Source organism: Ailuropoda melanoleuca, chromosome 2 (assembly GCF_002007445.2).
Source record: "Ailuropoda melanoleuca isolate Jingjing chromosome 2, ASM200744v2, whole genome shotgun sequence".
Lineage (NCBI taxonomy): Eukaryota > Metazoa > Chordata > Mammalia > Carnivora > Ursidae > Ailuropoda > Ailuropoda melanoleuca.
The window spans coordinates 190,691,108-190,712,250 of record NC_048219.1 but is presented as its reverse complement, the minus strand read 5'-3'; the positions used below and the strand labels follow the sequence as shown (position 1 = coordinate 190,712,250).

Here is a 21,143-nt window from a genome sequence, read left to right as displayed (position 1 = left end):
ATCCTCCAATCTGTCATGACAAAGATGATAGTTACCTGCGATCCCATAGGTAGCCAGATCCTCTCTGCCTGGGATTTTAGGGTGGAAAGTTGGGTCTTAATTCCCGGTGAATGATACCATCCTTGGGGGGGTGGCAGGGGATAGATGCAAAAGAACACCTATCAAGCTGAGGAGTGTGCCAAGCATGGTTCCCTTGGGTGGTTTGCCCACTTGGCGGCAAGGATGTGTGAGTGTGAAATGCATACAGGTGAGTGAGCATGTGTGAGAATAAGCATGAATGTGTGAACTTGTGAGGGAGGTATGGCAGGAACAGCCTATAATACCTACATAGGAAACCGCCCACCCCAGGCAGTGCATGCTGGGCTGGTCAGGAAGGCAAGAAGATGCAGAGCTCTATTAACCCACGCTCTTCTGCCCAGTTCATTACCTATCCCCCCAAAATGAGTTGAGGGTGCCAGGTGGGACAAACCCCAGCCAGTAGAGGCATCCCTGACCTCTCACGGAAGGGCAATCAGTGACCTCTGCCAGTATGAGCTGTGGGTACCTTCTGGAAGAAGAAGAAGGATCCAGGGATCAGAACCATCCAGGCCGACACTCAAGCAGCAGCCTTGGCTGGAGTTCAGCCTTCTCGAGATTCTGCTACAGTGGAAGAGAGCCCGGGGAAGCTGCCAACCACTGTGGCTTAGTCCCACTTCTTCCAGAAAGGATTGTTCAGACCTAGAATGTCTCAGAAGACAGGCTCTTCCTAGTCCAGGCACCATCTGGGTGACAGCACTCCATGGCACATGCCCGGGTTGCTGTGGCTAATGGACTAGGCACTTGGCCTCCATTTGCCAGCAGGACCCCCAAGAAGGAGCTGCAATATCTCCAGCTATTTTCGGATCATGCAGAAGATGTTACTTGTACTGCCACAGTGTCTGAGGAACAGTACATAAGGTACATAAAATGTGCTGGAGATGGCCCAGATCAAATTTATCAAACTGAAGCTTGCTTTCTTCCAGGCCGAGGATCCATGTGTATAGTCACAGTCTGGGTGCAGCTTCCGCACAGCCCAGTGCATCCAGCTATACCAGTTCCAAATCTGCTGCACACTCTCCCACCCACCCCCAGTGTCATGCATATCCATTTCCAGCCATTTCTAGAGCCAGCAGAGGGGTAGGTACTGACTAAGCAGTAAACAAGTTTCAAGTTAAGAGATAAAAATTACTTTTAAAAAAAATATAAAGTATCAATAGCGTAATATCTTTGTTAAGTGTCTATTGTCTGTTTGTAAGCCAGGGTTGATCCCAAGGGTCCAGTTGGCCAGGCCCAGTTTATGGTGATTTCACCACAAACCACTCCAGAACACAGGCCAGGTGATGGGTAGATGAGATACTGCTAAAAACATAGGATCCCTTCGAGTTTGCCAATGATCATTGTGTGCCCCGATCAAAATTACCAAGCAAATTAACCCTAACACTATGGAATGTTTTCAGTTAAAACTACATTTAAACAGCCCAATTTCCAACTCAGCATTTCAAATGTAAGTTCCATCACTGACTGCTTTGACAAAAATTATCTCTAAAGAAAAGGCATCTTGATTAGATTAAAGAACAAATTACATCATAGACATTATTTATAAACATGTTGTTACTTGCCAAGTTATCGTACGATCAAAAACTCAGTTCTGCATTTTTGTATGATCTGTATTTTCTGAATATAATTCTGTCACACATACAACTTTATACTTTCCTTGAGCAGAATTGGCCACACTTATATAATCCTATGGTGAATTGTATACAAAACTGAGCATTTTCAAATGAGCTCTGCTCAGCCATCAGGGTAACATAACAATTGGCAATTCTACCCCTAGAATAATTCATTACTAATTCTCCCCCCAATAATGAACATCCTGAGTCACTACTCACACAGATTCCGTGGTGAGCTTATTTATCTTGATATTTTAAATGTCCTTCCCTGATTCTTATAACTGGGACCTGCAAAACCATACACACTTGACATCCTGCAGAACTTTTCCGGATCAATACAGATCAAACGCTGATCTTACTGTAAATATTACCCTACTCCATTAAGTAATGAAATCCTTTTACAAAAAGCATTTCAAAAACCAATCTAAACATTCAAATATTAAACTCAAGTATAAACACACGGATATTCACACACTAAAGAAATTTAACAAAATTGCTATAATCCAAACTGAGCAAATCACTTGTGTGTGTGTGTTGGGGGGGGGCGGTCAATGAGTGGGGGAAGCAGGTGTATTCTAAACCAGGGGTAAAATAAGGCATTTTTTCCAGAACTACTGCCAGGTACCTAACAGTGTTCTTCCATTTCTTTAAAAATCAATAGGGAGCTTTGCATCAAGCAACGGTCTCTATTTTTTTTCAATTAAAAGGAAAAAAGAAAAGAAAAAGTTGTATGTTTTCAACTTACAACTTTGTAACAATCAAAGTTCATAGTTTTTTTAAATTCTTTCAGGCCTGGTTCTCTGAGGCTACCGATGATTTGTTCTGGATATTCTTTGCTCCTCGATGAATCAGTCCTTAGGCTTCATCATTTGCCTTTCCCAGGCTTGGAACCAGCATCTCCTACATTTCAATTGCCTTTGTAAGTTTCCAATGAGGCGATCAACTAATATTTCATCTTTCATTTTTTCTCTTGCTAAATTCCCTCTGCCCTTCCCTTCCCCCCCGTCTTCTAGCCTTTAATTCCAGTCTCACCTGCAAAGCCAGAGAACATCAGCCAAGTCTTGCAAGGACACCTCCTAAGGCCCACACAGAGTCTGAGACTAGGAGTCAAACAAATCACGGAGACTCTAAATACGTTTTTAGTATCTTGAAGTAATAGGGTTAAAATAGCAATTTTTTTCTTGAGTCTCTTTTATGTTCAGGTCCCGTGCCAGAGGCTTTGCCTATATGATTGCTGATCCATAAATAAAAGGGAAACACCATATTTCATCAAATCCAGCACACCTTGGTGGTAAGGCTCACCATTACTTCATGTGCATTAAAAAAAAAATCACAATAAACTATATTGCAATCTGTCACTGATTGCAAATTGCATCCTAATTTCAGAGGTGTTAAAATGTGAAGAAAAAAAAGTACATGTTAGAATTGATGACAAGGAAGTCTACAGAGAAACTGGGTAATGTGGCCAGAACCACAGAGCTGATAAGAGGCAGAGCTGAGTTTAGATTGTTCTAGAGTCTGCTGCCTCGTGGGAGCTTTGAAGGCTTTGTGTTCCTGAGCAGTTTCTTCTGCCCTGCCTGCCAGCACTCAGCGACCAGTTTCTAAGCCATCTGTCCTGGAACACAGAGCCTCCCCTTTAAGTTAGCCAGACTGCTAACTGAGCTAAAACTGTTTTTTTTTTGAGACTGCTTCCCCTCTGCACGGCGCCTAATTATAGACACTACCCATTCTGCGGCCGCTACACGATGCTCGGCAGTGGTAGGTCGGAGGGGAAGGAGTGGGTGTCGGTGAAGACTAGGCGGCCTTCCCGTCTCTCCTACAGCTCCTTGCTTCTCTACTCACCCCAGGCAGCCAGGGGCCACAGCACAGCAAGTAGTTTAGGAGAATTGGATTTAGGGAGCTAGAAGATGCTGGGAGAATCCACTCACGCCTCTCCTTATCAGCTCTTCTTGCTCTTCTCTGTCCAAACGAGCTGCCGCTCTGATCCCTAACTCAGCTTCACCCCTCTGAGCTGATGCTCTGTGTCTCCAGGGGTGAACTCTCAGCTGCCCTGCCCACTGTCTGTTTGTTCTGTTGATTGATTGACTGACTGATTGATTGTTCAGGTTGGTCCTATTGAGTGAGCAGCTACTATGTACAGGCACACTGACGACCGACCGTAAGCCAACACACACACACAGTTCCTGCCTTTATGGGGTTCACAGCCTAGCAAGAGACACAGAAGTCATCTAAGAACCTTGCAGATAGATGTAAAATGACACCTGCAATAAAGGGTTCTCAGGAAAAGCTGTGCAGAGACAGCGCTCCCCAAATATTCTGTGTATTCCCCTACTTTTTGCAGCCCCTTTACAGTTTAGATCAGGTGGGGCTGTATGATTAATTCTGGTCAAGGCCTTGAACTGCAGTGTTGTGTGGGGCCTCCACAGAAAGACTTTGAGAGCTGGTATGTTTCTTTCAACTGTCTTTGTTCTGCTTTGATGACCTTGGGCACCACGCGTTCCACAGGGTGCAGCTATAGGATCGAGGACGGCTACCCACCCCACACTGAATTTCCAGTTAAGGGAAAACAACCTCTGTTGTGCTTGCTCACAGAGACCTCAGATTTGACTGAGTCGCTGATGGTAATTAGTTTAACCAATATAGAATCACATGTTCCTATGAGGGAGACCAGGGAAAGAACTGATCAGGCAAAGGGTCAGGAGAGCATTCTTAGGGAAGTGATATTTAAGCCAGGGTCAAAAGAAAGAGTGGGAGTTAACTCGAAAAACAGTGTGGGGAGGAGCCTTCCAGGCAGACTGACAGCTTGTGCAAAGGTCCTGTGGCTAGAGGATGTAGGACACATTTGGTGAAATGGATACAGGGCCGAGGGATGGGGAGCTCAGTATGAAGGCCTCATCTTCTCGCTGTCAGGCCAATCTGAGACAAAGCCTGACATCCAGGCCACACACTGGGGTACGCTGCTTCCCAAATCCCCTGGACTGTCACGGTCTGCAGGTTGGATCACCCAGGTTCGAAATGGGGTCAGCTTTGCCCTCCCAGCCTTCTTGGCCCCACACAGGAAGTGTCTTACCTATAGTCTATCCCTCCGTGTGCTGTGTCTATTTTTCTAGTAGGACCAGAGGGCCCTGGGGAGGGGGGAGGGGCAGGAAACCTGGGAAGCTCTTACTCAGCATTGCTGAGGCATGGAACCTGAATACTGTGACAAGAGCCTCAGGCTAGCTGGATAAGAGGCCCAGCATCAAATGAGAGGACCGTGGTGAGGACCATAGCACATGTGGGGGAGGTTGGAGGGATGGGACAGTGAGACCTGCGGAGGGCTGATCTGACCTGAACCTCCTCTCATGGTGTGCCACAGGACCTTGACTTCCTCTTGTGAACAGAGCAGTCTAACACATCTGTGTGGGTTGTCCAGTTCACATGTCTGTGGTGCCCAGAGGCCTCAAGGGGGTATGAGAGGCTGGGCAGCCACTGCTCCCACCTGAACTTGTGACATAGTCCCCCTCTGCCTCTCCACTACATCTGACCGAGGCTGGCTCTTCCGTCTCCCTGAGTGCAGCTCTACCTGTCACACACCTGCTCAAAATCCTGCAAAAACCTCCAAAAAAGAGCCCCCCTTTGAGCACAGTGTAAACTTGGGCCTGGAGTCCAAGGACCCTGAGGCTCTGGCCTTTGGCCACCTTCCTGTTACTCTCCTCCCCATCCCATCCCTCACTGGCCTGAGTCCTAACCCTCTGGAGCAGAACAAGGATCGTTGCCATGGGTTGCATGCTGGCCTAAACAATATCCAGTCCCTTCTTCTTCCTTGAATCTAGTTCTATGCAGCAGTGTGCCCAGCCTCAGGATGTAAATCTTTCACGGAAGTCTCATTCCCAGTTCTGGTTCTCTTGCATCTGGGAAAGACCATGTGACTCTGTTAGCTCAAGGAGAGATAGGCAGGGATCTCCTGGGGGTGAGGCAGTGTTTTCTGGAAATGCTTTTGCTTTCCTAATAACTGGGAACACCTGTTATTGTTATGGTTGGTACCACCTTTTCTCCTTCTTCCCTCCTTGATTGCAAATGTGATGGCTGGAGCAGGGGCAGCCATCTTTGAACCATGAGGAAATGGATGACAGAGGTCACCCTGTCATCAAAAGGTTATTGAACTATCATTAATTAACATCTGTCAATTTCTGTCTTTGTATTATGTATACCCCCTTGTTCATGTAAGCCACTGTAGTCATTTTCTGTTGCTTACAGTTAAATATCATTCCTACCTGATACACCTATTCCAGAGCCTAGTCTCAGATTTCTTTGATCTCCTCAATTCTGATGACTCTTACCTCTGCTCCATTTCATCACCAGACCACATCCAAATCCTGGACCTTGTTATCACCTCGAACTACTCCATGCCCGAATATCTGATAGAAACTGCCCGTTTTCTGAGCTGAACTCTGATCCTTCCTTATTCCTGGGGTTGATTTGGAATTAGAAAGTTTTTTTGGACTCCCTGTGGAAAGGGTCAGGATCCTCAGGTAAACTCTTAGTAATATTCCTCCAATGTTTACCCTGGATGGAGTGCAGTTACAGTTTGGTAATCCTGCTTTCCCTTGCATTTTACACAGACCCGCCCACCCCACCTCTGGGGATTAGGTGTCCTGCCTAAGGGTCAAGTCCATCCCCTCCACTTGATTCTGTTCCCTCTGACGCCTCCAGGACTTGCTCCATCCACTCCTATCACCCTGTGGTGCCTTCAACCTCTCCCCACTTCCCCTCCACCTGGAAACATGCTCAAACTTTCCTCCACCCCCAAAGCACCTTCCTTTGATCTTGTACTCCCTCTTTCCTTTCCTTTTGCCCTGAGCTTAGTGAAAGAGCCATCCTCAGTGGGTGGAAGGCCCCCACCACTTATTGCTTCTACAACTGTTTCCAGAATTTCCCAGTGAGTTCCAGATGATCAAGCCCACTGGATCCACGTCCTTCCTTATCTTCTTGGACTGCTTTGTTGATTCGACCTGGTGACCACAATCTCATTCTTAGGACTTCTGACTTCTTTGGCTTCCAAGATAGCCTCTTTCTCACCTGGCACTCCTTCTACTCATTAACCAGTTCTTCTGAGACTCCTTGATGGAGGTTCAGGGTCTTGAGACCCGAGTCTTGCTCCTCAGGGTTCTGTGCTCAGCATAGTGCTTTTTCTCCCACACTCTGTCTCATTTCTCATCCATGTTAGAATTTCTATGACCTCTATGTTGCCAATGCTTTGATATCTATCTTTAGTCCTCATACTGCTTCTAAGGTTTAATGAATCATTCCATCACCTACGCATTTCATCTCTAGCTGTCCCATGAACATTGCCACATGGCTGGCCACCAAGGCCAAGTTCTTCAGGATGACATATGTGCCCTCAGGTCTCAGTTCCTGCTATTTCTTCAGTCTTACTCCCTGTGTAGTCATTCCAGACTCACTGGGCTTCCCAGTACACGCCATGATGCCTCATGCCTCTGAATTTTGATACACGTGGACTGAAACTCCCTTTTCTGCTTCTTTCCTCCCTGCCTCACTCTTACTCATCCTCAGTGCTCACCTTGGGCATCGCCTCTCTGCCAGGAAGATTTACCTGTCTGGTGTCTTCAAGCAGAGCCACGTGCCCCTCTTCTGGGCATGTCTCTACTGCTCACGTATCAGAGCACATTGTGTCAGATGATTAGACCCAGCCCCTCTCTCACTCCCTCTCTCTGCCTCTCTCCACCTCTCCATCTCTCTGTCTCTCTCTCTCACAGCCCCCACCCCTTTGCACACTTGCTTCATGGTCCCCTTGACAGCTTGTGGAGTTTTGCCTTACATGTGGCACAGACACAAACTTTATGTCACCTCCTAGCTGCACTGCCCCCGAGCTAGCTCCCAAAAAGCAGCAGCACCTCTAGGCCAAGGGACTCGCCTCCACATCCTTAGGAGAAAGTGTTTAGGCCACCTTGGGTCAGGGATGGTCCATGGGAAAATCGGGGGTAGGGATTGGAAAGGTGTCTCCTGAAACACAGGCTGCCTATCTAAGTTGTAGCCTGGAAGGAAATGATACCCATTTCTAGTATAATTGATTAAAAAAAAGAAACCATGAAAAAGAAACTTCTAGAAAACAGCATTAAAGCTGGTTTCTTTTCCCCATGTCCAGAGCCAGCATCTCCAAGTGGACTATGGTTCCTATGAGGTTATCTGGGCGGGGCTATCTGCTAGTCGTCTGGCTGTTAATACTTCAGTGTGATTCATAGGTTTGTTGAAAATCAGAATTTTGATCAATTCTTTGCCTGAAGTCCTCCTCTTTAAGGGCTCACAGAAATGACATTGGCTCAGTCCCCAGAATTGGTTTCAAGAAGTCCTGAGTTGGCTGAGGTTTCTTGGGTTGTCCTGGGATACTGTGGGGGCCCCTTTTCGACTATCTTGGGCCCTCACTTCTTGAAGCCCGGTTGGGTGATTTGGGGAGGGGGAGGCACATGTTTAGACTCCCAGGGATCTCAGGGCTCTCGAGGGGTAAATGGCCACACACGTGGCAGCCCTGGTGGAAAGGACCATTCAGTAGGGTTCCTGGTAAGGCAGAAGGGAAACACAACCAAATGCCTATCCTCTGGGACCACGCAGTGAGAGAGACACACACATAATTGATCTCTCCATGCCTTGTCCCCTTTGCTGCTTTGTTTATCTTTACAGAACTTCAAATCTGACACGCCATGTAGTTTACTTACTTATTTTTTTGTCTTCCTCCCACACACTTAAGAGTGTAGCCTCCATAAAAGCAGGGATTTTTTTTTTTTTTTTGGTTCTTTTGTTCAGTGCTGCATCCCCAGGACCTAGGACAGGTGCATAGTAGGTACTTAAGTATTTGTTAGAGGAATCAATGAAACACTAGGAGCAAGGTCTGTGTAGGGTACTAGAGAAATAAAACTCATTCTAGGGATTCGGAGATGGCTTTCTATAGCCAGCGTGCCTAAGTTGCATCTCTAAGCATTTGCTAGGCAAATCTGGGTAGGAAGAGGAAAGAGGGCATCACAGGCAAAGGAAGGAAGGAAAGCCTTGTGTATGCTTGGCCCCCCTGCCTTCAGTGTGGGAAGGCTTCTGGATGTAGGTGTGGCGGCAGTGGCTGTGGGCAAGGGCTCAGGCTGGCAGATACTGATTGGGGGAAAGAAGACCCTAAGCTGCAGGTGTTCCTCTTTGGGGTGGGGAAGGCTGGGTGACACACAGGCGCTCACTCCTGTGTTGGGACTCAGGAGGGGGGACTGTTGGCATGTGATGGCCTCTCCCAGTAGCTGGATAGCCAATCCCCTCTGCAGTCAATCACACTGGACCACAGAGCTACGGGCACTTGGGGATTTGTCTGTAATAGGAGAGAGGCTCAGGATCTTGGACAGCAGAGGGACAAAAGGGGCCGGGACCTGGAGACGAGCACTCTGCATGGCACAGGATTCCCAACGTCAGGGGGACAGTAAATGGATGGAGACTTCAATCCAACTCATTTTGGCTGCCTCTGCTCCTGCCCCTGCCACAAGGGAGTTGCTGCTGGGAAAAGGCCCGGTGCAGAAGAAGGCCTCCTTGTTCTCGCTTGGGATGATGCCCGTGCTCTGCTTTTAGCTCAGAAGGCAGAAGAGCCCCCCCACCCTGGGCCTCCCAAATGGTCAGTGTACAGTCTCGTGCTCAGCCGTGGTCTCTGAAGGCCACTCCAGGGGGAACTGGGGTCACTAACCCCTTGTGTTGAACCTGGGCCCTGAGACCCATCACCACCTGTCCTCATGGTGAGTTTCCCTCGAGGCCCTGCCTCCGCCGATCCTCATTTGCGACAGCCTCATTGCATCAGAGGTGCTCTCGTGATACCAAAGGTCAAAAGCCCTGGGGCCAGGGTCTGGGTTGCTTTTGTTCTGGGACCTGGCTCCGTGGCTCCTATGCAGGTATGCCCACCTGTCCCCAGGCCAGCTCTGCAGAGCAAGGAACGATGACATTGAACACTGGCTGCTGCATCCACAGACCATTCTGCGGCCCCGCAACGCTCCCAGCGGCATCGCACCTCTAACTTGTCCTACCTGGCTCCCACTGGGGCAGAGGGCCCCTCTGTGGTCAGCCTGGAGCTTGCACTTGGTTCCCCCTAGCAGTTCGCTTGTGCCCTAACTCCCTTACTACGTTGACCTCCTCTGCGAATCTCCCCATCTAGACTGCGGCTCCTTCAAAGTCCAGCCCATGTCCCCAGGATCCAAGTGTGGCTTGACAGAGCTCAAATGTAAGGTGTGCTTTGCCGGACCCTCAGGTGGACACAGGTGTGGCTGCATCCCAGGCAGGTACAGATAGCCACTCCCCAGAGACCTAAGCAGGAAGTAGGGAGCAGGGGTCGGGTAGGGCTGGTGGAGGAGAAGGAGTCCCCTCTCCCCTGACCTTGCTCTTGTTTATATCCTAGCCACCTCCCCCGATTGGGACACACATTGGGAGGCTTTGTATCCCCTTCCCTGCTCTGTTTAGGCTGCTTGCTTTTTCCTGAGCTGGAGGGGCCAGCTCTTCCCTTGCTTCTACACAGGATGGGGAGAACACATTTTGTTAAAAGCTAAGCTGGAGGTAGGGTAGGGGGAGATCATGTAATTTAGAACATCTTTCTCAAGGCAATAGCTTGGTTTGCGAGGCTGTTTTTTTCCTCCATAGAAGTTGAATGGCACCTAGATATTTTTCTTAATTTAACCTCCAAAATAAATCCTAAAATTTCCCCCGGCAGATGGAGCACAGACTAAGGTGAAAGTTCAAGTTCTCATTAATATTTTTTTAAAGATTTTATTTATTTATTTGACAGAGATAGAGACAGCCAGCGAGAGAGGGAACACAAGCAGGGGGAGTGGGAGAGGAAGAAGCAGGCTCATAGCAGAGGAGCCTGATGTGGGGCTCGATCCCATAACGCCTGGATCACGCCCTGAGCCGAAGGCAGACGCTCAACGACTGAGCCACCCAGGCACCCCACATTAATATTTTTTAAACTAATCATGTACTCTGCTACTCATCCATTCCTCTCGTACAAAATTCTTGTTCAAAAGAAAAAAAAAAGGCTTCGTTTGGCTCTTTGAGGAAAAGAACGAAGATCTCCCCTTTGTTTCCATCTTCATATTTTCTGAACCCTGAATAAATTGAACAAATGATGGAATCTGTTGGGGCAGCCTCTCCTTCTCTCATCCCAAGTGTCACCATCTCTGCTCCCTTTCTGGCCTCCCTTATAACCCACCCAGCTGTCCTGCATGTTACAGAAGAATGTGGGGTATCCATCTGTGGTCATCTGCTGCGGAAAAACCATTCCCCCGGGACACAATGCAGGATCTCAGGATACAACCTGAGCGTACCCCTGCAGTTGTTGAGGGGATGCGAATGGGTGGGTTGAGGCACTCCCCTGCACTCTGTCACCTGGACATTTGCTTGGGAGATAATAAAGTTGCATTTCTTCATACCTGCTTGTGTTTACTGAGTATTTATGGAGGGAAGGCTCACAGAGGAAACTGTGTCCCTTGCTCTGTAGGATGAAAGACCATAGCAATGGTGACACAGCAGCTCCATCCACCCGAACGTCCATGGTCTGCTCCCTCACTGCCACCCACACCCGTCTGCATGGGAACCCACACAGTTTCCTTTGCCCTACATCCCATTTCTGGAGCTCAGTGGCTGAAAATCTGGGACTTGGCTCCTGAGCGGCCAGTTCAGAAGCTGCCTCTGCTACTCACTGGTTGTGGGACTTCTGTTCATCTCTCTGAGCCTCAGTTTCCTTATCTCTACATTGGGGACTATACTAGGACTCAGCCGCAGGGGTTCATGAGGATTAAACGAGATTGTGTTTGGAAGGGGTTAAGCACAGTCCCTGGCATGTCAGGAGTCAGGGACTCCGGTGATTCTGATCTTTACCTCCCTGGAGTCCATAACCAATTCTAGTGCTCGGACTGGTTAAGCACCTACTATGGGACTGGCCTATGTTTGTAGAATAACCCCAGTTTCACAAAACATTATTTCTGGAAGTATAAATACATGACTTGCAGGCTTGCTGTTAAATATATACCGAGAGGCTCCCTGGGTAGATGTTTGGCAGAGCTGAAAGGCTTACTTGTTCTTCTGTGATTAGAACCCAATTTAGAAGTTTTAGAGGACAAATCCAGGCTTGGGTTGGTATGATTTTACTCTACAATCACTGACCCTCCCTTATTTTTCTAGTCATGCAAAGCTTCTTTACTTTGGAAAAAGTATTCGTTACAAGTTGTTGTTGTTTTTTTTTTAAAGATGTATTTATTTATTTGAGAGAGAGAGCGAGCATGTATGGGGGGAGGGGCAGAGGGAGAGAGAATCTTAGGCGGACTCCATGCTGAGTGCAGAGCCCAAAGCGGGGCTTGATCTCATGACCCTGAGATCATGACTTGAGCTGAAACCACCAAGAGTCGGATGCTTAACCGATTGTGCCATCCGGGAGCCCCAAGCTGTTGTTTAATTCAAATAGTTGTTGCACTTGGTTTTGCGGTTATGCAGGAGAGTAGACAATTCTTTGGAGAGGCCGCTAAAGCAATTAGGGCGCCTGCATCTCCATATCTACAGCTCACTCTCAATTCGTTTCGAATACAGATAGGTAGATGGAGACTCGGGCAGAAGATTAGCAATTGTTACATCCAGATGGAGGCTTCATGAGTGGTCGTGTATTCTTCCCATTTTTCTCTATGTTTGGAAATTGTCAAATAAAAAGGTGGGGAAAACTCACTGGGCTCTAGGGGAAAGATGAGCTAAGAGGAACAGCTGTCCCCTCCTGGCTGGTAGTTTTGGGCTCCAGCCTAGGGCACTTCCCTTTTCGTGCCTGAAGTTGGAAAGCGTTTCCCCTATGCTGCAGGGTTCTTTAAGACTTGGGCGTACTGGCTGTTCGCTCCAGGCGTCCAGTTTCTGCTGTCTGCCTTGGGGCCACCTCTGTGCCTCTCACTGTCTTCATCCTCAGCCTCTTGGACCTTCCGAGGAGCTACCAGAGCCTGGCCTGGTTGCCATGGCAATGCAAGAGCAGCCCCTGGAGGAGAATGAGAGACAATAGAGAGCCTCTTATTTTTAAGATTTCTGGATGTGGGTTCTTTGGGGGGACATGTTGGATAAACCCTGAGAATCCCTGCAAAGCACCTGTCAGCCCGCTTCTTGGCCAGACATGTGGGAGTCCGGGGGGAGGACGGAGAAGGACTAGGTCCCTCTCCTTAGGTTTTGCAGGGGATTTACACCTTCCAGATGGAGTTTCAAGGGTGATTTAAACTTTGAGCTCTTTAGACCTTATATGCTGACTTTGGAGCTAACCTCTGTGAGACACACGATGCTGCTGTGTAATAAAGTGGTCATTCATTCATTCATTCCAACCATACTTACCTAGTGCTTATTTTGGGCGTGGTACTGAGACAGTGCTGGGAACACAGGGCTCCACTGCACCTTCAGTCCACAAATGCCCCAGGTGCTGGGGGAGGAGAGCTCTCTCCGGAGGTGGTGGTCAGGACAGCTTTCTTTGGAGGGGTGGAACAGGGACAGGTAAAAGAGGGCTTGAAACGAGATCGAGGAAGGGGCTCTCTTGCAAGGTGCGTGTGGGGGACACCATGAGTGAAGGCACCATCTGATCAATGTGCATTCTCTGGGCGGATGGAGATTAGTGGGCCTCGGGCAGGCTGGGGAAAAACCTAAAATTAGCCCGACCAGCTGGGCCTGGGCTGTGCAGGACCCCCCCACCCCCAACCCCCTGGCCTCCTCGAATTTCAGAAAGCATGAGTGTGTGCAGGAACAGCGTGCTTTGCCCGGGTCACCGCAGGCAGAACAGGTCACCTGCGGCTAGGCTGGGCAAGGGGTGTAGCTCCCAGCAGGGATGTGGTCCCCCCTGTGGGCTCCCCAGTCCTTCAGGGCCGGGCAAGAGGGAAGGGGGAAGCCCCTGTCCTTCCCCCCTGTACTTCTTGATACGGCTTCCTCTTTTGCTTCCTCATTCCCCTTCCAGATTTGCAGGCTCTGGCACTGTGGCCAGGGGCAGGTCAGAACGCTGCCTGGGCTAACAGGCAGGACAAACCCAACCCGGGCAGAGGCCCGGACAGGCACCTTCCTGGAGCCTAGGGGGAGGGGCAACCAGAAAACCCTATCTTCACCCACTGTACCCTGTGCCAGCCTCCTTCCTGACCTTGCCTGAAGTTCCCCCATTAGTCACCACAAGCAAAGAGCAGGTGCTGTCATCAAGCCTTAGAAGTTGTTTGAAAAGCTAATCTTGCCTTAGAAGGCGCTGGGGCTGGTTTGAGAGGTAAGGAGCAGGGTGGCACCATGGAAGTTGCGGGCGGGGAGGAGGGAGGAGATGGCCAGCCTGGTGGTGGTGGCAGTAGTGGGGGCTGGGGAGCTAGGCAGCCCCGTCAGTGTCCCCCACCCCTTTGCCAGGCAGCACCCATCCCCACCCACATCAGATGTCCCCAGGATGGTTTTTCTTGTGGGCTGAACTGTGTCCCCCCAATTTCATGTTGAAGTTCTAACCCCCAGTGCCTCAGAATGTGACTGTCTTTGGAGACAGGATCTTTAAAGAGGAATTATGTTAAAATGAGAGTGGGCCCTAATGCATTATGACCGGAGTCCTTGTAAGAAGAGGGGACTGGGACGCAGACCCCCACAGAGGGAAACTCATGTGGGGACACGGGGAGAAGATGGCTAGCTACAAGCCAAGGAGAGAGGCTTCCGAAGCAACCAACCCTGCCAACTTGATCTTGGACTTGTAGCCTCCAGGACTGTGGGGAAATAAATTTCTGTTGTTCACACTGCCCTGTCTGTGGTGCTTATCATGGTGGCCCCAGTCCATTAACACAGTCCCTCCCCCCAGAAGGCCCTGTCTGGTGTCCAGTCTTCTCATCTCTCTCCACTCTGGGGTCTTCTCTCTTGGGCCACCAACTCCGGCTTTCATAGTTTCCGAGACCATTGCAAATGCAAGCCCTTGCGTCCGTGATGTCTCCTGAACGGCAGGTCCGCTGCAGCTTTCTGGAGAATGAAGCACAGCTGAGCGTGGGCAGGAAGGCACCTGGAGGGCTTCCATACGCAGGTGTGATGAGCGCGAGCCCCTAAGGCCCTGTCATAAACGGCTCAGCCTAAGCTGACCGCAGCAAGAGCCGTCCTTCACACAGCTGTCAGAGCCTGGCAGCCCACGTGCCCAGCAGCATCATCCATGGAAATATTAATTTGGGGTTCCTCTCTCTCCATAACTGCCTTCACCCCTTTCCAGCACAACACCTTGCTTGTGCGTCCCAGCCTCGGGAATTGGCGGAAACTCGCGTGGCCGGTCCACGAAAGACCGCAGCAGGCGCAGGCTCGCTGTGGCTCCCTAGGAATCACCGCGAAACTAGCATACAGACCCTGCTCTCCGGCTTCTCAGCCCTTCTTTGGCAGAGTGGAGGGGGAAGACCTTCGAGAAGCAGCGATGAGGGGCGGTCTCCATCCCCCACCCATGAGTGCCGCCACACTCACGGCATCAGGGAGACCCTGTGGCGAGTGTGTGTGAGAGATAAGAGCGGCGGTCTGTAGAATGGGGGCTGTGGACACTAGCTCCCCAGGGGCCCCGTGTGTAAAGGAGAGGGAAGGACACACTGTTAGAGAAGGGGAAGAAACTCTACCTAGCCCGGGCCTGCCCAGGCACGCAGGCCCCCCAGGCCCGCAGCCCCAGGCTCTGCCCTCTCCTGGAGCCGTGGCTGCTGGTGCGGGGTGGTCCTGGGCAGGGCTCTTGGCTCCAGTTCTGGCCTCACCGGGGGGTCTGCTGCATCAGCCACCCTCGCGGTACTGAGTTCTGCCAAGAACAGTGTGCTGGACACTTACCCAATGTCTAGTTTCCCCTTCTTCCTAGCAGTAGAACCCCGACCGGGGTGGGGGGTAGCCTTGTACCCAGGTGAAATACTTCCTAGGATCTTTTGGCGCTAGTGGTGGCCATGTTGACCCAGTTCTGCCCAATGGAATGAGAGGTGGAAGTCAGCGGGGAGACATTAAAAAAGGAAATGACTCATCTGGTATGCTCGTCAGCTCTTTACCTCTGACTGCTGACTTCACCCTATCCCCTTTCTCCCTTCCTAGAAGACAGATTAGATGCCTGGAGGCACAGCAGCCATCTTTCAACCATGAGGATGAAAGCCAGGTGCTAAGTGTGCTGGAGGAGGGGGGAGAGGGAGCCTGGCCGACCCCCTGAAGCAGCACTAACCTTTGACTGCCAACTCAAACTTGTTTTTCTGTGCGAGATTAAAAAAAAAAAATCCCTTCTTTGTTTAAGCCCTTATGACTCTAGTTTTCAGTAGCCGAACATGGTCCTAACTGACACACAGCTCTTCCAACACAGCGAGAAGATGCCCAGTACAAGCCCAGGAGAGAGGCCTTGGAAGAGCCCAACCCTGCTGACACCTTGATCTCGGACTCCCAGACTCTAGAATCATGAGAAATAACTCTCTGTGCTTGAAGCCACCTGTCTGTGGCCCCTTGCTACGGCGGCGCGAGCACACGGACACAGCAACCATGCCTGGCACAGATAAGCGGGTTTTTGTTCGTGTTGTCTCATTTGATCTTAACCACAACCTGGAGAGATAGTACCGACTTCACAGATGCAAACACTAAGGCCAGGAAGTGCTGATGTGGGAGCCCGAGGAAGGCTACATCTTGGGGTGCTGGGCCTCATGGGGCTGGGGGTGGAAGCTGAACCATCAGGGCCCCCCATCAGGCCTGTCCTCTAGCTGCCCCACTCCCAAGCCCACCCCTACACAGGCCTGTGCTGGCCCCTTGCACCCCAACCTGCTCTACCAGCAGGTTTTTATTTTTTTTAAATGTTTCATTTATTTATTTGACAGAGACACACAGAGAGAGATAGTGAGAGAGAGAGAGAGCACAGGCAGGGGGAATGGCAGAGGGAAAGGGAGAAGCAGACTGCCCACTGAGCAAGGAGCCTGACGTGGGGCTCAATCCCAGGACCCTGGGATCATGACCTGAGCTGAAGGCAGACGCTTCACTGACTGAGCCACCCAGGTGTCCCCCACCCCTCCCGCCCCTTAAAAGATTTTATTTCTTTATTTGACAGTACCAGCAGTTTTGTGCAGAGTCCTGCCCTCCGAGACGCTGCCTGGGCCCCTATGGCGCAATTTCAATGCTGAGGCCAACGAAGGGAGGAGAAGTAAGACAGCTTTGGGGAAGAAGCATTCCCTCAGTGTCCCTGCAAGCAGTAATTTCTGGGGCCCTGACCCCCAGCCCTGTCCAGAGAGGCAGGCTCTCCAAGACGAGGGTGTGAAGAGCCCACACTGTTCTTCAGCTATGGCTCCTCGCCGGAACAGCTGGGCTAAAGTCAAGTGAGGTCCTCGCAGGTGCCAAGCCTGTGTGAAATGCACGATCTAGAATTTCTCATTCAGTCCTCTGACCAGCCCTGCAGAGGGTCACTGATATTGTCACCATTTTACAGATAAGGAAACTGAGGCTCAGAGAGCTCAAGTGACTGGATCTCTCGGCTAGTGAGTGGCCGGACTAGGATCCCGTCTGACTCCAGAGCTGCTTCTCTTCAATTAACTGACATCAGCTGTATACCCTGCCATGCGCTCTTAGGCTGTAGTTGGTTGGGAATGTTCCCCAAACCCCCCGTATGTGGCAGAGAATTAGCAAGGAGGTTTGTGGGGGAGAGGATGGAAACTCTGACAGCCAGCGTGACAAAGATCTGAACTCCTGAGCATGTGGTTGGTGCCTTACCCTGCTTGCTCTCCCCGCCCCCCAAAAACCTCTCCCCAGGAGCTGAGACCATCCCCGCTGTCTGATTCCCCCTTCAAGGTCACCCTGTGCTCTTCTCAGCCGGGTTCACAGGGAAGGCAGAGGTGTCCCCTTGTCATCCGTGTCTGGCTGTGAGACACCATGGCCAGTCCACCGCAGGGAAGGGAGGAGGGAATCCCCCTGGGGCAGGGATTGTTCGGGTTCTTCCCAGAGGAACAAGGACAGCCTGGAGACAGTCTGAAGCGAGTACCGGGTGGTGACCGGCCTGTGCTCTGTGACAGTGTGGGGCTGTTTCCCTTTGTGCAGAAAGAGCCCCGAGGAGGGGCCTTCCGAGGTTTTTTTTTTTTTTTTTTTTTTTTTTTAAAGTTTTTTTTTTTTTTTTAAACAGAGATAGAGACAGCCAGCCAGAGAGGGAACACAAGCAGGGGGAGTGGGAGAGGAAGAAGCAGGCTCCTAGCGGAGGAGCCCGATGTGGGGCTCAATCCCATAACGCCGGGATCACGCCCTGAGCTGAAGGCAGACGCTTAAACCGCTGTGCCACCCAGGCGCCCCCCTTCCGAGGTTTTGACCATCTGCTCTGCAAGCCTGGCTTCAGGCCTCACAGCCTGGGACACTGTGGGCCAGAATCTTGGAAGGTGAATCAGGGCAGTCCCTTCTCTACTCCTTGCAGGGGGCAGCTCCCTGTGACCTAGTAGCCTCTCCCAGTTGTAGGGGTGGCAGGGTCTGGTGGGGGCGGTGTGCCCCCCCACATCTGATGTGCCTCTGTGTGTGGGGGGGAGTGTAGGGGTGGAATGAAGGTGCCCAGGAACATGACCCTTTCTGTGAGTGGGCCTGCCCTCTGTCGGCAGACCCCAGGCGGCCCACGGGGAGGTGCTTGGCATGGGAAGAGGGCAGTGGTGTCACTGGGCTGGGGCACGGAGGCTGGTGGACTGGATGGCCTTGGTGAGAAGCCAGAGGGCATGACAAGGCGGCACAAGGCCACGCCCACTTGCCCGAGTCTGAGGAAGTGGCCAGGCCCCAGCTCCGGTGCCCGACAGCCACGGCAGGGCAGAGGCCAAGGACTGCGCATTCAGGGCCTTTCAAGCTGCGGCCTACAGGGTCTGGTCTGGGCACCAGCTGATGGAGGAGAGCTGCACGGGAGGGGGTGTTCCTGGGTGTCAGGGTGGGGGGACCTCTCTTGGCAGGGCTTTCACCTCCCAACCACACTTATCCTACTGTACAGGCTGGCTTCTGGAATCTTCTTTAGAAAAAGTAGTATAACTGCCATCCTTTCTGACCCATCCCCCATCACCTGAAACCCCTCTAAACCCTTATCTTCACTATCAGACACACAACACCCTGTTTCTCATCCCGAATGACTCTGCATTTCTAGAAATTAGGAGCTGCTGTGTTCTGAGAAGGTGCTTTCTGTCTCCCCTTTCTGTCTCCCCACGGGACGCCCGTGGCTGCTTACAGCAGAAAGGGTGGGGTGCGAGGACCCAGGGCCTGAACTAGGACTGGCTCAGCAGGCTGGGCTCCTGGAGGCAGCGGCAGCGCTCTGCACAGACAGCTGGGCAGGCAGGCCTCGCAGGGAGAGTGGGAGGACTCTGGGAGGGAGCGCTGGTGTATTCCTGGTTGGGGGTGGGGAGCGGGAGCAGGGGGTTGGGGGATGGCCAGGGATGGCAGCAGAGGCCCTGCTAAGGATGCTGGGGGTACATCTGGCTGGGCAGAGCTGTTCTCAGTGGGAGCTGGAGGGCGGGGCAGGGCTACCCCAGGGGCTGTGGGCACCAGGGCTGTGGCAAGGGCCCCAGGGGCCTACCAGAGTGTGTAAGGCCTGCTCAGTGCAAGCGCTGTTTGCTCCTCAGCAAGACTCTTGAGATCCCTGGAGGCCTCGGAGGAGGCAGGCGAGCCTCTATCTGTGTGTAGGTGTTCAGGTCAGGATGGGGTCAGAGACTGGAGGACAAGGAACTTTCTTCTAGAAGAGTCTAAAGAGTGCATTGCTGCTGCAGGGGTCCTCAGGCTGTGGTGGGATCTACCCCCTGGGGGGCTGTTGGCCGGAGGAGGCATGCCATCCCATCACAGGAGGGCTGTGGCAGAGGCCTGTGGCTTGGACATAATAGCCACTGAGGGGTCAGCTCCCCAGTTTGGGGGACAGAGGCTACCACAGCTCCCTTCTGGGGACCCCTACTCAGACGAAGGGCTAGTTTCTTCCCTTCATGAAATAGATCCTTCCAGATGCCCATGAAGAGCCTGACCTGTGCAGGGCACTGTGGGAGAGAAAGGTGAACAACACCCAGGAGAAGAAAAAGGCCCAGGAACCCAAAGGAGTTTGTTTGTTTGTTTGTTTTTTTTGTAAAGACTCAGAGTGTGGGCTCCAGAGTGGGGCCATCGCAGTGGTCTGGGGTGCGAAGCAAGTGACCATGGGCCCCAGACAGGGAGACCAGGGGGCAAGGAGGGTGGGAGGTGCATGGGATGGCCTGAGGAGTCACGATGAAAACGACAACAGAGAACAGTAATTAGGGATTAGTAATTGTAGCTCCAGTCACCGTGGGCGTGAAGCCAGGTTGCTCTGAGGCGCTGGCTCGGGGCCTGGTAAACGGTAGCTGTTATCACCACAGAGCTGGGCCCCCAGCAAGCTGAAAGGCAGCCGGAGTTTTGAGTGTCAGCCAACCCGGGTGCCTCTCTGCCCTTCAACCCCTTCTCTGCCCCCATGGGCGGAGCTGGGCCCTGGGTGGACCCAGAGCTCCGTAACGCGGCCCTCCAGAGCTGGGAGCCCAGGGGGATGGCCTGCACCATGTTGGCCCCTCTGCAGTGGATCGAGATGTCCTGTTGCCTTGGCCTGGGCTTTTCCACTTAATACCAGGAGAGGGGCAGGGGCAAGTTCCTTTGCAACTTGGGGAGATGACTTCACTGCCCGGAGCGGGATCCCGGGTGTCCTTTCTGTTACTCCAAGGGCCCAAGGGTGGTTCTGAGGCACTTTGGAGTGTGTTCCGGAACCCCAATGAGGAAACCTCACCCCAACCCCACCCACAGAAACCAGGGCATCATTTGGATGACTGTGCCTCAGACTTTGGTCCCCATCCAGAGATGTGGCCCCATCACCTACCCAGGTGTTACTCTTCCCACCCTCTTTCTGACTCCTTTCTCACACATATCCGACCGACTTTTTCTCCCAACCCTTCCAGACCCTCTCTCTTTCTCTCCTCTCCTTCCCTCCTCTCCTCCCCAGGCCCTGTCTTTTCTTGCCTGCTGTTATATTAACTTCTCCAGTCTGGCTCCCACTGGCCCACCTCTTGGACTTCCAGGTCCAGGCCCACGGAGGTTCACCTGAAACTTCTGATCTCCCATACCTTTGTACCTTCTCCCTCCTCCTGGAACACCCAAGCGCCTCAGCTGTTTTCTCCCTAAACTCCTGCTCAATGTTTTCATCACTCTCTTACTTCTGTTTATTTATTGACCGGAGCGTCTATTGTTGGCAGATTATAGGCATGACACAGGATCGCTTTGCTCAGGGGTCCCTGTCTTGGGATACGTTCCTCTGCTCCCCGTCTCAGGGCTCTTCATGTGGGCTCCCGGGCACCTGTGCTGGGCACACAGATGGTATGCGTGTAATTGTGCATTCTGCCGGTTTCTCATGTTTTATCCTCATAAATGATATTAGGAGCTTAATAAAGATATAAATGAAAATATCTAACATGGAGCAGCAAACCCTATTTCAAAGTGATAGATCCAAGTGTGTGAATTTAAAAC

General features: G+C 51.5%; 1 long non-coding RNA gene across 3 annotated transcripts in view; it reads left to right on the top strand.

Moving 5' to 3' along the window:
* Positions 1–13,682: 13,682 nt before the first annotated feature.
* LOC117801152 overlaps positions 13,683–21,143 on the top strand; it is a 28,651-nt gene continuing 21,190 nt past the window's right edge. For all 3 annotated transcript variants that reach the window (XR_004623660.1, XR_004623659.1, XR_004623658.1), the window contains exons 1-3: positions 13,683–13,953; positions 16,012–16,211; positions 16,741–16,833. This is a non-coding gene — a long non-coding RNA (uncharacterized LOC117801152). The remainder of the gene's footprint in view (positions 13,954–16,011; positions 16,212–16,740; positions 16,834–21,143) is intronic.